The sequence below is a fragment of the Panthera uncia genome (genome assembly GCF_023721935.1).
Source record: "Panthera uncia isolate 11264 chromosome C1 unlocalized genomic scaffold, Puncia_PCG_1.0 HiC_scaffold_3, whole genome shotgun sequence".
Taxonomy (NCBI): domain Eukaryota; kingdom Metazoa; phylum Chordata; class Mammalia; order Carnivora; family Felidae; genus Panthera; species Panthera uncia.
Window position 1 is genome coordinate 75,089,096 of NW_026057584.1, and position 20,570 is coordinate 75,109,665.

Here is a 20,570-nt window from a genome sequence, read left to right on the forward strand (position 1 = left end):
CACAGCATTAAATGCATGACATTAAGAAAATACAAACATATTCCAGCACCTAAAGCATTTATTGAAAGCAAAAGTGTGCTTCCAGAACCCAGGACTGATTTTCATACAATTCAGACCCGTGCGATTCTTTTGCAAGACCAAAGTCTTAAAGCATGAAGCAGAGACAGGATGAAAGAAAAACAAATCTTAGATTCAGTTCTTTTAGAAATTTGACATCTTCAGGGATAATGATGCCACTAAATTTTCAATTTCTGGAAGAAGGAAGAATGCACTTATGTAGACAGCATCTCCACTCAGCAAAGGGAATGTGCCATGCTTTCTGCATGAAAGTTTTAAAATCTTCAGGCAACATTACCACACATACTTGAGGCCGACTTTCATCTCTGTGTCATACACTCAATATGTGCATTTTGCTTTTAAGATCTGTTCTCTGAACATCCTGGGCTTCCTGGAGTGTGGACTATGTCTCGTTTTCTGCTGTGTCCCTGCATTTGTTTCAGCCATATAATCATTCTGAACAGATGCTTGAAGGAGGCTGCCCTTCATACATCTGAAGCCCGCGCACTTAGGACACTAGTGAAGAAAAATGCCTCTGTAGTGCCTGCTTCAGAAACCCTGTGCCTTGCCTAAATTTTGAATTTCATAGGCTTTGAATAATATGTGCTTCTGCAATGGTAGCACAAATATTTTCTTCTGCCACATGATCAAGAAATAGAAGTTGGAAGTGCCTCTGGTATTTTGTCTCTTTCTCTTGATGTTTCTCTGCTTTCAGCCAGCCTCAGCTTATTGTTCTACCATTTTTAATTTGATCCTTAAGTTTGTGTCTTTTTTCTTTTCTACTATATTCCGTGTACCTATCCTTTGCTGGATCTTTCCCTTGCTTTCTGCTGTATACCCATTGCTTCTCTTTCATCTTTCCCTGGCTCTGGATATGGAATTTTTTACCTTTTTTTTTTTTTTTTTTTTTTTTTAGGGAGGGTGGGGTTTAGAAGAAGAATGTAAAGGGTGTCTGGGTGGCTCAGTTGGTTGAGCATCTGGCTTTTGATTTTGGCTCAAGTCATGAGCTCAGCATTGTGGGACAGAGTCCTTCATTGGCGCATGGAGCCTGCTTGGGACTCTCTCTCTCTCTCTCTCTCTCTCTCTTTCTCTCTCTCCCCCTCCACCCCTCTCCCTCTCTTTCTTTCTCTCTAAAATAAAAAAATAAATAAAATAAAATAAAAATGAAAGTACAATACTTATACAGAGACTCCACGCTTATTCTGACTCATTTAAATATTACTCTGTACACAGATATTTATGTCAATCCTCATTGTGAAATAAAAGGAAGTTCTGATACGCTAGTAACACCTAAGCCCCTTAGCCCCTGAACTTACTATGCTGTGAATTTTGGTAAGCAATTTAATCTCTTGAGTTGTCACTTTTGCAACTGTAAAAAGAAATTTTAAAAAACAAAGCACAAATTCTTGTCCTATCTTTCTCATTTTATGAGCTGTCTTTAAAAATATTTTTAATATATTTTTAAATATAAAATTTTGGTTGCTAGTATATGTTTTATATGTTTGGTTTTTCATGCATTGAATTTTTTTAAAATTAGGACACAGATGTCTGATTTCATCTCATTTATATTTTATAATTTATATTTTCATATAGCACTTAGAAATTGACAAAAAAATTCACTTGGATATCTTTAAACCTTGCAATAATTCTGATGGGTAGATATTGTTAGCTCTGAAAACTCAGGGTTAAAAGAGGTAAGTCACTGGCCTATGGTCCATACCTCCAAAAATGAAAACAAAATTTAAACTATAGCTTATCTGGATGCAGTTTTAATGCATGTTAAGCAGTGTGTGTGTGTGTGTGTGTGTGTGTGTTTCCTCATGTGGACAGATCTGGCTATGTGGATGTTTTACGATGTCTAGTTCTTAATTAGATAACATGCTGACCGGATAATCATACAGCTAGCAAAACTCATTGACTGTCATCTAGGTTCAGAGGTGACAAAGTACCGAAAAAAGGAGCATTCCCCATTCCTTAGCCACAAGGAGATAGGGAAAAGGGGAAAGTCTTTTAAGATACAAAAAGAATGTGGCCTTAAAAACAGAGGACTTGGTTAGAGGAATGGCTTCTTTGTGGCTCTAGTGTAGCAAGGCTAATCTAGATGGAGAACACAGAATTTCTGAAGTTCTCATTTAGTTTTCTTGATAACAATTGATTTACATAAGTTTAATGGACATTGATTTTTATGCATCATCTTCCTGTCTAAATTTTAAAGGTAATAGCTGCAATTTATACTATTTAAAAAAATGTCTTACAAGTGAGATGGGAATGCTTCCTCATTATAGTTAAGAGGTACAGATACTGGAGTAGGGTAAAAATTATTATAGTTAAACAGCAGCAAAGCTAATCTGTATTGCTGGGCCACTAATTTCCTCTTTAAAAATTTTGAAATCTTTTTATTATAAAATGTGAAATCTATATTTTCACATGTACATAAAAACATATATTTGTGTATGTAAATCATAAATAGGCAACAGAGTTTTGGTGAATATAGTATAACTATCATACACTGTCTTTAAAATAGTGGGGTTGGTCATGAAAACAATAGATTTCTCTATCTTTCTTTGTATACTCAAGTTTTCTATTTAGCAACTTTCAACTAAGCCAAAAAGAAAAAAAAAAAAAAAACTGAGGCAAAATCTAATCAATTTGGATATCCAGACTAAGTTAGCTATTGCTACAGTTTCACTTTGTGTCATGAAGAAATCTTAGCAGCAGTCTTATGGAATCACTTTTTAACTAGGGAAGTTCCTCCGTGACAAAAATAAGATTGGGGGCATCTGGGTGGCTCAATTGGTTCAGCATCCTACTTTGGCTTAGGTCATGATCTTGTGGTCTGTGAGCTCAAGCCCCACCTCAGGCTCTGTGCTGACAGATCAGAGCCGGGTACCTGCTTTGGATTCTGTGTCTCCCTCTCTCTCTGTCCCTCCCCTGCTCACGCTCTGTCTCTCTCTATCAAAAATAAATAAACATTTAAAAAAAGATTGAATTATAGCTGACTTTTGCTTTGGTTTTGGTTTTCATGCAATTAGTCCTAATTTTCTTTACAAATCACTGCTTAGAAAATTAAAGCATAGCTCTAATTTTTATATACTGTACAGGTGAAAGGTTGAAGTGAATTTCTAAATTCATTCACTTACATCTCATATGCCCTAATAAATACCTATTTTTTTATTTCCCTATTACATGTACATATTTTGCAGTAATAAAATTATCACCATTCCCTTACTTAAAATGGCATATTCTTTTTAGTGATGAGTAAGATTTATCTAATATGGATGAATGAAAATAGAAATACAGAGAAAAGGTCAAGCATATGTAAAAGTAACTGTGATATGTAAAAGTAACTAATGGTCGGTTAGAATAGTGTTGGAAAATGATTAATTTGAGGTATTAAATGATTAAACAGAACTGCATTCCATAGAGCTCAGAGCTTCCTCAGGCATGCTTTGCATATCACTATGTATTTTGGGCTCTCTACCCCTTAAACCCACTCAAACCAAAACAATTCTCCTTTTATGTATATTCTTTATTGATCTTCTTTTTAAAATTCTGTTGCTAGAAAGGTTTCTCAAGGTCAAAAATGTTTGAAAACATTTTACTGCTATAAAATATTAGAGTATTTTCTCTCCATTAATGTGCTCCATAGGAAAGTATGCATTGCACATGATTTTTGAGCATGATTGTTTATTAAATTAACTTATTTATAGGAGATCAACACTTTAAAAGGGGTTTGCTGTAGTACATATATGATATTAGAGCATTTATTTTTTAATAATTTATTTATTCTTATTTCTTTTTAATTTTACACACAGTTGTGAGCGAGGGAGAGGGGCAGAGGGAAAGAGAGAGAGAATCTTAAGCAGGCTCCATGCTAGGTGTGGAGCCCGAAGCAGGGCTTGATCCTACAAGCTTGGGATCATGACCTGAGCAGAAATCAAGAGTCAGATGCTCGACCAACTGAACCACCCAGGTGCCCTACATTAAAACATTTCTTAAGTGTATTTAGTATATATGTTGTGATCATATATGTCTTTCAACTAACATATAATTGATCCCTATTTTACCAAAATAAAACAATTTATAATTCTGTTAAAATAGCGTGTGATATAAATGAATGCTCTTAATATTTTCAAAATTACAAGTATTTTCAGTACTGTAAATGGTATCATTTAAAATTTGTGTAAGAGCTTTAAAATTACTAATGAAAACCAATTAATCTAAAAGTAAATGATGTTGTTGATGAGGTTTTAAAAAATAAACATCCTCCTTTCATTCTCCATGAAAGAAATCTTACCTTAGCTTTCTTTTTTATATGAGTCATTCATAACTTGTATTTTTCATGTTCAATCTATATGGAACTTTTAAATATTTGGCCTGAGATAGAAATCTACACTTATTTTAATAGATTGCTAATTGTCCTATATATTGAACAATTTATTTTCCACTTATTTAAATTACCAGTTTTATTATATACAAAGGCTAATGACTTAAAAAGTGTTACCAAGTATAGAGAACTGTGTTCCATAAACTTGGATGTTCACATTGATGGTGAATTTCCATTCTGAAATAAGTGCCAGATGGAGTCATAAGCATTTGAATAATCAGAAAACCTGGTCTTGATGAAGCTAACCATGGTGAGCATGTAAAGAGACAAAAGTGCTATCATGGAATACTGGTGAACTAGGGTAAGAGACTAGACAGCAGGCTAAAAATGTAGGAGAAAATCTAGGGTAGCAGCTCCCCATAAGCTAAAATGTGTGCACTCAGGAAGGCATAAGTAGCAACACATTTTAAAAAGTTCAAGTATGGGAAAAGTATAATGTGTCCTTTGTCTTTAATAGTAAAGATGTTGTTGGGGCGCCTGGGTGGCTCAGTCGGTTGAGCGGCTGACTTTGGCTCAGGCCATGATCTCACGGTCCGTGAGCTCAAGCCCCGCATCGGGCTCTGCTGACAGCTCGGAGCCTGGAGCCTGTTTCAGATTCTGTGTCTCCCTCTCTCTGCCCCTCCCCTGTTCATGCTCTGTCTCTCTCTGTCTCAAAAATCAATAAACGTTAAAAAAAATTTAATAATAAAGATGTTGTAAGTAACCTTGGTTAGAGTAGTACTTAGAATGCTATTTCTGAAATACTGCAAAACTTTGGAATCTAGAAACCAGGCATGTGATTTCCCACCCCCCACCCCCAAAATTCATTTACAAAACAAGTGTTAGAATGGCAATGAAGTTAATTGCCCACAAATAAATGGAAATTATAGAGGGAACTAAAACCACCAAACCCAGGAAATAACTGTTTTTATTTTAGAGAATTTTAAGTGGTTGACAAGGGAAAATTGTGCGTATTTCATGTTCAACACATTCCTGATATTACAGCTATTCATGTGAAAAATATACAAAGTGTACTGACTTCAAAAGGTAGCACTTTGTTTCTCTGAGGGTAAAATGAGTTTACTTTCGAATTTGGGGGCAAGAAGTCTGATTTAAAATTTGTTTGAATAGGGAAGTGTAATTCTGTTTGAGAAAAATGAGCCTGTTGTCCCAGATAAATGTAGCTCTATTGCTGTAGAAGAATCATTACCATGATTGTAATAATAAAACTCCATTTTTACAGTATATCTGCACTCGGAATTACGTAGAATTACACCAGATGGCTGGTATGCAGCACACTCATTAAATGCTATTTGTTATTATTAAACTTGATATTAAAAATAAATAGAATTTTCATATTGGAGACAGTGATGACGTGAAGATGAAATGACAGCAGTAGTAAAGTAACCCCAGATCAGAACAAAAATTCCAGGAAGCAAATGAAGCCTGAGATCGCAAGGTATTTGTAGAAAATACCTGAGGTCTATCTAAATATTCTAATGTCTATATCAGACATATCCATTCAGTGAGGGTACATCAGGCTATCTATTTGAAATGTAATTTTTATTAAATTATTTAAAATGTAACGGCATTAGTTAGACCCTATGAATATAAAGCCGATCTATATCTTATACTCTCAGGATTTTGTAGTGTAGTGGAATTAAAAAAAAAAAAAACAATGAAACGAAGAGGGTTGAGAGGTTGTTTTAGGAAATAAGGGGAGTTTTTGAGGAGGAGAGTGACAGGTTGACGGCGTGGAGATTATTAGCTCAGCCTATTCAGTGATTACATCATTGAATAACCCCACGTGTCTGGGGAGCAGTCAGGAGGGCTGGAACTTTGACATTTCTCTCTAGATGGTCCATACCTTGCAGCCCCACATGAGCATTTCAAATATATATATATATATATATATATATAATCACTGATCAGTCTTTAAGTGTAATTTTGTTCATTTTGTGGTTGTTATTATTTTACACAAAAACAAAATAGCTCTGAACTATAAAAGTAAGAAAAGCCCATTAATTTTTCCTCTATTTAATTGTTCCTAGCTCCTTCCCTTTCTTGACTCGTACCTTCATTTCCAAATGCTTTGGTTTTGCTGCAGTACTTAAATGAAACCCACCTCAAAGGGAGGTGGAGAGCTTCTGAACCACATTCTAAAACCAGGTCCCTTCATATTGATGAGGAGTCAGAACTACTTGACCCCAGCAGAACATGGTGGCCGTCCTCACCCAATTTCCAGGAGAGCGTGTATTTATCTCTGTGTCTATGTATGTTTCTCACTTTTCCCTGCTGTAGCAACAGCTGGAGAGAGAAGAAGCACAAACTTTTTCAGCAAACCTAGTCTCCCTGTGGAATCCACGGCAGACAAGATTTCTTCTGTTGTGTGTGGACTTGAAAAGGAAAGTCCCAGTGGTATATAACTTCTAGTCTCCATGACTTCTGCGGCTGCTTTCATGTGCCCTCTTTTCCTCATTTCTCCAGGCGTAGTCATAAAATACGGTGGTATGCTTATTTTGGTAATGCAGATTTCCTTTGTGCTTTTTCTAAAAACTATTTTATCTTTGATGTTAGGTCTAAGATATTGCTTATAAACATATCATGCCCATATCTGAATGCTCTAATACCATTGGGAGTGTCTTTTCGTTTCAGATTTCATTTCATTTCGAGGCTACCTCATTCAACACTTAAGACTGCATTATCTCATTCTGTTGGCTCTCCTATATTTGACATAAGGCAAGTCTTTCATTATCAGTGTCTCCTTCACTTTTAAGGCTGTTCTTTCTATTGAAAACAGGGGATGATGATTTGGGGTTAATCTCATTTAATTATTCAGTGATTGCTTTTAATCATAGAAATATTTCATATGTGTTCCCCAGTTTTCAACAACAGAAAACTATATTGGTTTACTTAAATATCCTACTTGTTCTATTTTTTTCTGTCAGTATTTATACAAAATAAATTTTTACTTATCAAAAAACAAATACAAAGACATTAATTTTGCAGAAAAAGAGCATTTTCAAATTTTATATTCAAGTCTTCTCTTTGTTGATCATCGCTTTAAAAACATATACATTTATCTGTTTTCTGGCTATATTCTGAGCTGGGTATTAATTTCTCAGTCACACTCAGAGGTATGTTTTTTTTTTTCTGTAAATATATTATAAGTGAATGAACACTGAAGCATGAAAGTTTTCTTATATTTAATTCTGAAAATCATATAGGTTTTGGTTTTATAACAGTTGATCAAATTATGCCAAAACACATTCAAGTGAAGTTTTAGCTATATAAAATTCTACTGCTTTCTGGGTAAAAGATAGCAAGTTTAAAAATATTGATTCCATTTGATATTATTTCTTCTCTAGTACTTGTAAAACATTCTAGTTTTATTTTAAACCTTATATTGGGAATCCATTTTCTTAAAATACAGATTTTCAGATATTACACTATGATTCACATTTGAAGGTCCATGAAAATAAACAAAAAAGTGAGGGCATTTCATCTGGTTCCTAAAGGAACAAATATTTTGGAAGCATCACCTAGTTCTGTCATGTGTTATCAGAAAAAGGAAGAACACTGAGGATCACAAATTCTCTGATATGTACATTTGTGATAGTTTAACACCACTATAAATAATCCAATCTCTCTCCTTATCTCTTGCCTTTACAATGTTGGGAAGTAATATTTCTTAATCACAGATAACATCATAATATCCCCTTTCTATGTAGTATCAAATAAATCCCTCAGATCTTAGTAACATACTGAAGCATCTCAAAACCAAGCGTTCTTCAGATTGAGCCACATCAATTGAGTAACATCAGTTTGAACTGCTAGCTCTAAAGACAGTCTCAAGTAAAAAAGTATACATATATGTTTCTATGTCCATAGCCTGTGCATGCATGGTGGTATGGTTCTGTTTATTCAACAAATAATTACTGATTGTCTGTTGTGTGTCAGGAATATGTGAGGTATGGGAGAAAAATAAGCAAATAAGATCCAGCTTTGCATCAAAGCTTCTTTCAGCCTGATGAGAAGAGCAGCTCAACGAAGAGTTACCATATAATGTGAGAAGTTCTTTCTGAAGAAGTTATACAAGGAACAAGTGGTAGACTATTTCCCAATAAATTATAAAACGAAAAAAAATGAAGTGAAGGACCACACTTACTCCGCCCTCTCTAAAGAGATCTTCAGAAAAACAATGTTAGGACTGAGGATATGTGAGGTAGCTGGGACTGGAAAGACCATTGCATCTGTGGATGCATCTGTGAATCTGTGGATGCATAACAGGGACCAGGGACCTAGATGTTGTGCACTGTTTGCTTTTCCAGTGATGGTGGAGATGAAGCAGGCTAGGAAAATTGGAGTGGAACATTGGAGACTTTCCCACACCACTCTAAGGTTAATGAGGCTTTTTCTTTTCCTCAAATTTTCCAAAGTTCATTAATATTCATAATTTTATTTCTAGTGTCACATAACTTATTGTAAGTAAGATGCCTAGTGTTACTAATACTTGTAATAAAACAAGTAATACTTGTGGCATATCTGAAGTAGTCAAATATATTTTGGCTTTTTTTTTTTCATTTTGAAAGGAAACTATACCGATATCACAGCTGCGTTCTATAGGATAAAATCCCAGGAGTATCACATATTCCTTGCATCTTCCTCTTCTCCAAGGATCTGACTATATTTCTGACATTGATGCTGAATGTTGCTGTCAGTTTCCAAATGCCCAAGAAACTCTTTTTTAAAAAATTTTTTTATGTTTATTCATTTTTGAGAGAGACAGAGACAGAGCACGAATAAGGGAGGGTCAGAGAGAGAGGGAGACACAGAATCTGAAGCAGGCTCCAGGTTCTTAGCTGTCAGCACAGAGCCGGTCACGGGGCTCGAACTCAGGAACTGGGAGATCATGACCTGAGCTGAAGTTGGAAGCTCAATCGACTGAGCCACCCAGGAGCCACTGCCCCCCACCCCAAGAAACTCTTTGTATGACCCACAGGCAACATCTGGAATTCTTAAGATTTCTTTCCCTTCAGTTTCAAATATTAGTAGAAACTTCGTATTCCCTCATAAAACTGAAATTAGGACAATAAGGAACAAACATCATCTAAGAAATGTAATGAATGAATCAAATCCATAAGATTGACATGACATCTGCTCCCAGTAGTAAGCAGGATATAAAACGAAATTCTTTCTTACTTAGAATGTCAAGTTGCTAATAAGTTGTATTAAATATATGAGATTTAATGACATAGCATAAGGAGTTAAAGAAGATCATGGCATAACAATTTTTTTATTACTGTGTAAAAGATTGCTATTCAAGAAACTTACATAGCATGAATAATGGAAATGGGATGTGTATGGATAAAATAAAGTTTTAACCACATTTCAGATATAATGCAGAGGGACCTTGCAGACAATTGCCCTTGGCAAGCTGCAGTTGGAAAGAAAGTGCTTTATTTTGGGTAAAGATTTCTGGCTGGTTCTCAAATCAAAAAAGTCAATAAAATACCTGTGTCTACAAATTGGTACAGCAGCTACATATTAGCGGGTCATTTTTCGTTATTCATGTTTTTGTGATGAGAGTGGGAGTTGCGCCTGCATGGCCAGTGATAACCTATATTCTCCAGGGGTTTGTGGAAGGATGCTCTTTGTTACAGTTTTGTGATTTCAAAGGTACCAATTATAATTACAGGGAGACATTACCCTTTTAAGGCACGGAGATCTTTATATGACAGGGGAAGAGCCAAAATTAAAATTAAATTATACCTGTTTAAAAAAAAGGATGGAACCACGTTCTTTTACATTCTACATCTATAATTTAGTATGCCAGTTCTGATACCCTTGGCAATGGATTTCCTATTCTCAGTTACTTTGTGGGTGTAATAGCATGTTAAGACCTACTCAGAAGTTATAACTGTAATGTCTGTCTTGCAATACTTTGACTTTAGTTCTAGTAAAATAATAAGTAACCGTTGTGGTTAGGATTTTTAATTGAGAAATGTAGAAAGATTCCCTGGGACAAGGAAAATGGGAGAAAAATTCTGGACTTTTCCAGAGGGAACATTAATTCCATTGACCAGTGAACTTTTTTTTTTAGTGTAATGTAATATTTTTTATTAGAGTAATGTAGTACATACAGCATATTTACATTAATGCAGTATCATGCATACAGAAAAAGAAATTGTATTTAAACTAGTGGGTATAGACTCATAATTATCCAAGCCTGCAATGTAGAAATGTTCCAACAGAATTTCACCATTAATTTTCTAAGAGTTTCCAAAGCTGAATGGGCCTAGTAGAGTAACTCAGTAAGAATACATCCTGGGTTGATAACTTTTAGGTCAATGTCTGTAAGGTTGAGTATTAGAAGCCCTAAACATACGAATTATTTGAATTAACAAGAGCAGAAGCCATTTCCACTGTTTCCCTGAATCCGTGACAACAAAATTAGAACATACGTAGTTTTTATAACCACACTATTAGATTATAAGCCTGCAAAGCCTGCTAGCCAGATATTAATCCCTCCCAGAAAGAGTCCTCTTTCAAGTTGTATTTTCAGGGTGTCCTCAAGGTGCATTGCTCAATAGATTCCTATATTCTGGCCCTCTGCACTGTCTGTGCCAATTGCCAATACCAATGCTCACGGCAGGACCCCTGTTCGGGACAGATGTCCTCAGCTGCTCAACATGACCCGTGCTCCCATTTCTGCCTCAGGACTCCGAGTTGATCACTGAGCTGTTGCAGTTCTAACCACCCCACCTCCCCATGAAGAGTGGGGGCCAATTTTGATGCTCTTTATACTCAGTCTGTCTCCACCTCAATGTAACAATAATAAAACAAACTTACTGTTTCTTCTACCACAGCAAATGCGTTCCATGTGTTCATGTCTCAGAGCCCAGGGTGGTACTTCAAAAGTCCAGAAGCAAGTAGATATCCCTTAGTCTATCGTAATAGTCAGATATTAGTTGCCCTCCCCAGAATTAACTGGTTCACAGAATGTGTGACTATGGAATCATCAATCCGCTTAACAAGGAAAGAGACTATCAGCCTCCCCCATTAATATCCAGTCTCATCCCCGAGCCCAAAGGAGATTCTCAAAATATAAATAGATAGACAAACAAATAAATAAAGTAGCTTCTATGAACCTTAGTATGGAGATCGTTTCTTTGGTGTGTGGACATATGTTTTCATTTCTCATGAATAAATACTAGGTAGGTGACCCAGTAAGTTTATTCCTAGTTATTTACCCAAGAGAGATGAAAACATATGTTTGCAGAGAAACTTCTATATACATGTTCATGGGAGTTTTATTCATCAAGTAAAAAAATAACTAGAAATGACACAAATATCCTCAACAAAATGAATTTAAAATGGATTTTAAATTTAAGATGAAATGGAGTTTTAATTTTTTTAAATGCTATTTAATTTATTTTGAGAGAGAGAGAGAGAGAAAGCAGGGGAGGGACAGAGAGAGAGGGAGAAAGAGGATCCCACGCAGATTCCACACTATCAGTGCAGACCCCAATGCAGGACTCAATCTCTCGAACGATGAGACCATGACCTGAGCCAAAATCAGGAGTCAGAAGCTTAACCAACTGAACCACCCAGGCACCTCCGAAATGAAATGGAGTTTTTAAATGTAGTACATTCATACAGTAGAAATCGACAGAAATAAAAATGGGCAAACTTTTGATATTGCAACAACATGGGTGAATTCCTCCAGCATTATGTTGAAGAAAGAAGTTAGACACAAAAGAATGGGCACTGTGTGATTCTGTTTATGTGAAATTCTTGAACGGGCAAAATAACTTATGGTGACATCAATCCAAACAATCATGGCTTAAGGCTGGGGAGTGGAGGAAGGGGCAGAGCCGCAAAGAGAGGAATGTTCTGCATTTTGGCTGGGGTAGAGTCACTTAAATCTATAAATTTGATCATAGGTCAATTATTCCTCAATAAATTTGTTTCTTTTTAGATCTAGGGAGCATAACTTCCCAAGGTCTGAGCCATTCAGCTCCTATCTTATTACTCTTATCTTTTATAACACTTTACTGACGTTATTTTCATACGCATATTCTTTACTGATTTTATAACTACTCTTCTACATCCAGCTTCTATAAATTAAATAAGGCAGATATGAGTACCCCATTTTGCAAGCTTTTGCATATTTTGAAACATGATTGCCTTTCCCCAGACTCGGCTTCCCTTCTCAGTTCAAAGCTATTGTGCTTACCAACGCATTACACAATGCACCTCTTTGCTGCACTAATAGGGAACAAAGCTCAAAAATGTTTCTTCATGATAGATAATAGAAAAAGGAAAAAAAAATACTTTGCTTTATTTACCCTTTTCAGTGCATTTGTAATAATAATCTAGTTTTAACTTGTGATAACTTATAATTTTGAAGTTTGGCTTGAGTTAGAATGTGATGCATCCTTGATTTATGCAAAGAGCATCTAACCTCTATAAGACATAATAATTCATGACATTCGTTAATCATATCCCTTCATCTTCTTACCATCTGGTCATTTCCCCACAGAGTAAACTTTTATAAAGCTATTTCCAAAAATACATTTTTCATGTTTTTAAATGCTTTGCAAAGTCATCTTTATTCTTTTCATTTGATATTTTTAGCCTTATCTCAAGGTTGCCACTGTTGCATTGCAAACGGTTTTTCCATCAGAAATGGTACTGACTGTAAAATAATGTTCTTAAAATAACACTCCAAAAGTATTATTTATTTTCTCTTTTGGCACAGAAAATATACTCAACAACTTTATAAACTTGTTCAGCAAAGTCAGCCAAGAGCCACTTACAACATATGCTGTATACACAAGGGCACTGTGTTGGCTTGGATTCTTAACTAATTGTGTGTTACAGCAAAGAAAACCTTAAAAATGGTTTGAAGAGCAAGTACTCCATAAAACTTGCATTTACCTCATAAAATCTGTCAAAACCAAATTTCCCAGTGTCGCTGAGATCGCTGTTTCCATTATCACTCGGTATAGTACATGAACTTATAACCATTGAACAAAATGAGATTGATTGGTATTTCAGTTAGTATCTTAATAAACATAAACCTATGTGCACAATCTCACACACGATTTCTTTTCTTTCAATTTATGCAAATTTTTGGTTTGTCTAGCCTTATGTATCTAAAATAATTGTACCAGGTTAATATTAAACGTGTATAAGCACATGATATATCTTCCAATCTGGAAAAATTATTCCAATAACTTGCATTTATATTTTTATTTTATTTCCTAGTTGTTAATAAACATAGAGTCAAATTTACTCTATAGTTATTTCTGATTTCTTCTTGTTTCTAGAAATTGTGCACAACTTTCCTTCTTTACTGAATGAATTCATACTCCAAGATTGGTACGGCCTTGAATAATCCAGAATGCTTAAATTTGTTTCTGTGTTGCTTAAATTGCAAACAGCCTGAACTTGAAGAAGGTAATGCATAACATAATCTAATGTTAACTGTTCTTTATTTCGATATACCCAAACTCATAGTTAAAGGAAAAGTTATCTAGGTGTTACGTTAAAAGCATCATCTACCAACAAATTAAATTTGAATAATTCACTCCTGCCCCATTGCTTCATCTCGAAAAGGTGCAGAGGGGCAAGAACTTCAACTTTAAAAGGGGAAGGTAGAATCTTATATGCATTTCTCTTCCTTTCCAAGTCTACCTTTATAGCTTAGTGCAAAGATGTGAGCAAATTTTGAAATGGTTTTTGATGCAGCAGTTTTAACTTAAAAAATTGTGAGAAGTGTGGCCCCTTGCTACATGATTTGGAGAAGATATAAGTAATTTGATTTTTATTAAATTAATGAAAGAAATTAAAAGCCATGCTAAGCTCTAAAACTTCATAATTAATTCTAAATCGCTTATATTTTGTAAATAAAACCAGTATGAGTTGTAGTCTTTCTGACTACAGATCTTTCTGAGATCAGAGGACAAATTAAGAAGTATGCAATAGGGCGCCTGGGTGGCGCAGTCGGTTAAGCGTCCGACTTCAGCCAGGTCACGATCTCACGGTCCGTGAGTTCGAGCCCCGCGTCAGGCTCTGGGCTGATGGCTTGGAGCCTGGAGCCTGTTTCCGATTCTGTGTCTCCCTCTCTCTCTGACCCTCCCCCGTTCATGCTCTGTCTCTCTCTGTCCCAAAAATAAATAAAAAAAAAAAAAAAAGAAGTATGCAATAGAGGATATCTTTGATTTTCAGTTTTTATTGAGGATTGATTGTATATACAAAAGTGTGCCTACCCTAACTGTACAGTTTGGTGAATTTTCATACATAGAATACACCTATATAACTAACACCCTGATCAAGAAACATGATATTACCAGAAGCCCAGTCCACTTCATACCTTCATCTAGTCACTAACCACCACCCACAATACAAGTGTAACCACTGTCTTGACTTGTAAAAACATACTTTAGTTTTGCTTTCTACTCTACATAAATTAAATTATACAAGTGCTTTATTGTGTGAATACGCCCACATTTATTTTTCATTCACGTGATGATGAACATTTGTATTGGTTCCAGTGTTTGGTTGTCCCAAATAATGCTAGAGGGGCCATTTGAAATCTGTCTTTTGGGGAATGTATGTAAATACATGTCCTGTTGGGTATGTACTTAGAAGTCCAATTGTTGGCATAGAGTGTGTGTATTCAGCTTTCCTGGATACCGTCATGTGATTTGTTCCAAACTGATTTTGTCATACTTACCTGCCGTCAGTAATTCATGAGAATTCCTGTTACTTAGCATCTTTGCCAATACTTAGTATTATCAGATTTAAAAAGTGTTAGTATTTCCTATATGTGTAAGTAGAAGAAGTATTGCATTGTGTTTTTAATTTGAATTTATCTCACAACAAATGTTGTCAAGTATCTTCTCTTATGTCTTATTTATTCTTTTCTCTGATGAGTTTGTCCAAGTCTTTTTCCCATTTTCCCTTCAGTTGTGTCACATTCACTTAAGCAATTCCCAAGATCTCTGTGAAATACAGTGTGTGTGTGTGTGTGTGTGTGTGTGTGTGTGTGTGTTTTATAATGAATTGCAGTAGTTTCTTGTACATTTGGGGATATGAGTTTTTTTTGTTGGATATCTGAATGCAAATATCTTCTCCAATTCTCTGAGATGCTTTTTCATTTTCTTAAAATTGTTTTAATGGAAATTTTAAATTTCAGTATAATTTCATTATCAACTTTCCCCTGGATGATTAGCTCTCCTTGTCTTAGTCTATTCCAAATTAATATAGTTGTTTTTTTCTGTTATCTTCTACAAGGTATATTGTTTTATAAGGTAATTGCCTTTTAGATCAGCAATCTCTTGGAAATTAAATTTTGTGTATGGTGTGGAGTAAGAGTCAAGATATATTTTGTTTCCTATATGCTTATCCAAATACTCTGGCACATTTTATTAAAAATATTATCTTTGCTCTATCATACTGTACAGCCACTTTATCATAAATCAAATCATCATATATATGTGGGACTTTTCCTAGACTCATTTTTTGGTTTTTGGTCGTTTCATATGCAATAGAACGAATGCCATATTGTTTTAATTATCTGGTAGATTTTGTTTTATTTTTTTTCTTTTTCAAGCTTGCCTTGTCTATTCTTGGTTCTGTGCATTTCTATATACATTTTAAAATCATCTGGTCAATGTCAGTAGAAAAAAAGAATACAGACTTTTATTTGGATTACATTATACATAATACATATAAATATATTATGCCTTGTTTATAATGAAAAACAAAGCTATGTATGGAATTCCATTGTTATTTCAAATTCAATTCTTATAAGAGTAAATAACTTCCATCTAATATGTGTAAAAGATAACAATGCAATGAGCTGAACATTCAATAAAGTCAGATTTAATAAAGATGGCTGATGGTTGTCACTTGAGAACCAGAAAAAATATAGCAAGAATTTAACCGTGGAGGGTTAGTGGTAGAAGATTGTAGCTTGTATTCAAATTTTACATCTGATTTCCATTCAAATAAAATTGGAAGCTTTTCAGCATCAAAATACCGTATAAACAGAGATCAAAGCACTTAAGGAGAATTCCAAATGTTGGATAGATTTATGAAGTAATGTTAATAAATATTTTCAATTGAGATAAAAAATGCGTTTGACTTTTTCAGTCCTCAACTGGTTAAGAAATAAACCTAAAATGTCGGGAAATTGACAAATTAGACTGAAATAATAAGAATCGAGTTCAAAAAATATATTATGATCTATTCACATTTTTTAAACCTCCAAATAGTGAGTTCATTTAAACAGGACTTTTAAGCAATCAAAATAATTGGTATCACATGTTATCTGTAATGTTTTCTGAAAATGCTAAATTAATATGAAGAAGCCTAAAAGTCTAAGAATAATTTTAGTAAGATTCTATAATGATAAAGTGTCATTTTTAGGTATTATATTACCTTAAAATTATCTCATATATATTGTATTATTGACTATCATTTGAACAGTTATTGTGATTTACCAGTTGCCTATGATCAATATATCTCAACATAGAGATAAAATATATTTTTTCCTCTTCAAATGCTCAAAAAATCACTCTATAAGCAAAATAGTAGGCTAAAAAATGTCAATTAAATGTAGAATTAACTGGAGCAGCTTTCTTCTCCTTAATCGTATTTTCCTTAATCTCTGCTCATACCCAGTGACCACATTGCATGGACTGATCTTAGGTGAAAAGTCATTAGAATATTGGAGAAATATCTAATATATTAACTTCACCAGTCTATTAATAAATATCATTGAGAAGGGCTAGTACATTCTTTCAGCAAAATTATCCTTCATGTAAATTTGACAATGGTTCTTTCAGAAATGGAAAAATGTGAAATAACTTGGGAACGGTTTTCAGGAATTAACAGAAAAGGATAAGAGAATTTGACCGTGTGCATGAAGCAACAGTAACTACATTGTTTGAAATGATGTGTTTCCCTTTTCTTCTTTGTCCTTCATTTCAGACATATTTTCCCCTGTACTGTCAGATGCCCTTTAACATACAGAGAGAACTGTTTAAACACTTGCTTTTATTCTCCCATCTCAATCCCTAGCTACATGTGCCTAATATTCTCCATTTGGGTAGGTACCTCAGAAGAGTTAATTCTAGACAGAAAGAAATGAAGAAACCACCACTTTCAGAAAGTCACTGAATCATATCAAGTTGTTTCTAATGCCCTGTGCCTGGGTACTGACCTCAGATAGCCTGCACGGAGCCTGGGTTCTTTTTGTTTTTTTCCTTCTCTTTCATCACCTTTGCCCATTTACTTGATTCCCTTCCCTCAATGAAGTTCTGCCCACTTTTTTTGTTGCTGAATTGATGTTTTGGTCCTTTCGTCTGCCCCTCGAATCTCCATCGGCTCTATCCTCATGTCTTCCAAGCCCCAGGCTGACAAATACTGTAGATTGTTTTAGTGAAGAGTATGTATTTAAGTTTCGGGGTGGGTTGGCATGAAAAAGACTTTAGGATGTTTGGATCTGTCCAAACAGAGTGATTCAGTTAATATTAAGTGGATTTCTTAAATTAAATCCAAATTCTGGATTCTAATTCTATTGTGCAGTTTTTGTTTTATATTGTTCTTTCAGTTTATGTAGGGCTAAATAAGTATGTAGGGCTAAATGTAGGGCTGTATAAGATGATACAGTCATCTTATAACTATAGCTTTAGTGCCCTTGTTCTTTTAGAGTGGATATTTATATTTAACATAATATTACAGAAGCATCTAAAGGGTATCCTAAGGAAATAAGTCCTGAGAGATGGTAGATTAAAACAAAAAGAGATTATTTGGCCAAAAACCTTTGGAGTTATGATTCATACCAGAGACTCTTTTGGGGGTGTTTATAACACACATTATTACATTAAGGTCCTGCAATTTAATATATATATATATATATATATATATATATATATATAAATTTATTAATACATACATACTCATAGGCCATTATATCCTATACTTATTTGAAAGACTTTGGAAAGGAGCAACATCATTATCCTTTTTTGTAGGCATATACAATAGTTATTATACCCATCTACATAATACACTTTGGAACAATCAGCACTAGATCTATATTTATTCCTGTTGCCCTTTCCAAAAATGGGTTGGAAATGGCCTCTGAGTGCTATGTTTCAAGAACTTTGACTGCTTATCTTATTTATATTGCTTAGATTCAAATTCCAACTAAGTGACTACCAATTTTGTTGAACTCCATAGTTTGATAATAGTAGAAACACCCTGTGTATTGGACCTGAGTAAAGATAGATCTATTTCTTGCTTTCTCTACTTACTATCTTTATGGCCTTGGGCAACTTCACTAACAGTCTGGGTCTCAGATTTGTATCTGGAAGACAGCCTTCATAGAGTTAGCATTTGTCCTGTAGAGAATTAAATGAGATAAGTGACATTAAGTATACATCACAGTTCCCTGATACAGCAGCCCATAAATGTTAGCAGTTGTTGAGAACTGTTTCTGAATATTTATGAAAGCCTTTGCTCCATAATCATTTTAAATTATTTCTTAGCACAACCTAGAATTTAAAATTATGGATCCAGACTTGTTGTATATGAGAGGAAATAAACATATTTTTAAAAATTCATTTGGTGTGTGATAATATATTTTACTTAAATGCTTAGTAAAAAAAATCAGTTGTTTAACAATTAAAAAAGAAAATGCCTGGGGCACCTGTGTGGCTCAGTTGGTTAAGTATCTGACTTTGGCTCAGGTCATGATCTCACAGGCCGGTGATTTTGAGGCCTGCGTCGGACTTTGTGCTGACAGCTCAGAGCCTGGAGCCTGATTCGGATTCTGTGTCTCCCTCTCTCTCTCTCTGTCAGCTTCTCCCCCACTTGTGTTCACTCTCTCTAAAAAATAAACTTAAAAAAAAATAAAATATCTCTTTTAAGCATTGTTATTGAATGTAATTCTTGTTGATAAAGGTATATCAACATTCCTTTTTTATCTAGATATGAGTCCAAATACCAAAAAACACTCAGGATAAACCTTATTTAAACTCTCTATTTATTTGCATGATTTTGTTATTCCAGGATATGTATGAAAAATTATTGTTTTAAAATTGCAGTTATGAAACTGATATTCACTATATGTTAACTAAATACAATGTAAGTAAAAATTTGGAGGAAAAATTACAATTATTCTTTTATTCATTTTGAATATATTTCATCTTGCATTTGGTACGGTACTGTGTTTTCCTTCCCATTCCTCTGGTCTCCTACTCGATTAAAACTATATAAACATATTAGAAATAAAAGATCCTGCCCCTCTCTGTCTTCTCTGCAATGGGAGCAACCCCCCTGCCACAGCCCCTCATCCCCTGAAAACATCCGCCTGTGCAAAGTTCGTCTCCTGCCCCTTCCTGGTGAGGAGCACCTCTTAGTTGTTGAGCGCATCACTGCAGCAGTTCTAGGACCACCAGAGACCCTGACAGATGAAAGCCTCAGTAGTTTGGCAGCCCCACGTCCCATCCCTTGACCTCACTTATTCCTAACTTCAGCTTCAGAACCAGCGCCATTTCAAAGGACAGCCACACCGAAGTCAAGTTCACTGGGGCTGGGGCTGCCGTGGTAGGGGTGGCTGGCTCTGGGGGTGGAACCCAGACTGTTTAAGTGCCTCACCATTGGTTATGCCAGGAGCCCATCCCTGAAACAACAGTTCTTCTCCTACGCCATCCTGGGCTTTGCCTTTCTCCAAGGCCTTGGGGCTCTTTTGCCTGATGGTGGCCCTTCTCATCATCTTTGAGTGTGAAGAAGCTTTCTCAACCCCCCCTGCCTTGTCATTCCTTTTCCCATACCTCCCCAGGCAGTCTGGGGAAAGTGGTTGGCTCAGGGTTTGAGAGAGAAAATACAAATACTGCATTAATAAGAAAAAAAAAAAAAAGAAATAAGAGAATCCTTTTCATGTATTTTGAAATGAACAATGAATACCAAAACTTAGAGAAAACTGAGAGAATTTTGAGTTCTAAAAAGTCAAACACTGTACTCAAAACAGAAAATATATAAATAGATATATGTATATTGATTCCAAGCATGCCCTTTGGAGACTGTGACTGAAGACCGCTGCTCAGGTCCTCCTTCAGAACCCAGGCCT

At 35.1% G+C, this 20,570-nt stretch overlaps 1 pseudogene; it reads left to right on the forward strand.

Moving 5' to 3' along the window:
- The first annotated feature begins 13,788 nt into the window (after positions 1–13,788).
- Positions 13,789–20,316, forward strand: LOC125911406 (ATP synthase F(0) complex subunit C2, mitochondrial-like; annotated as a pseudogene).
- Positions 20,317–20,570: the final 254 nt, after the last annotated feature.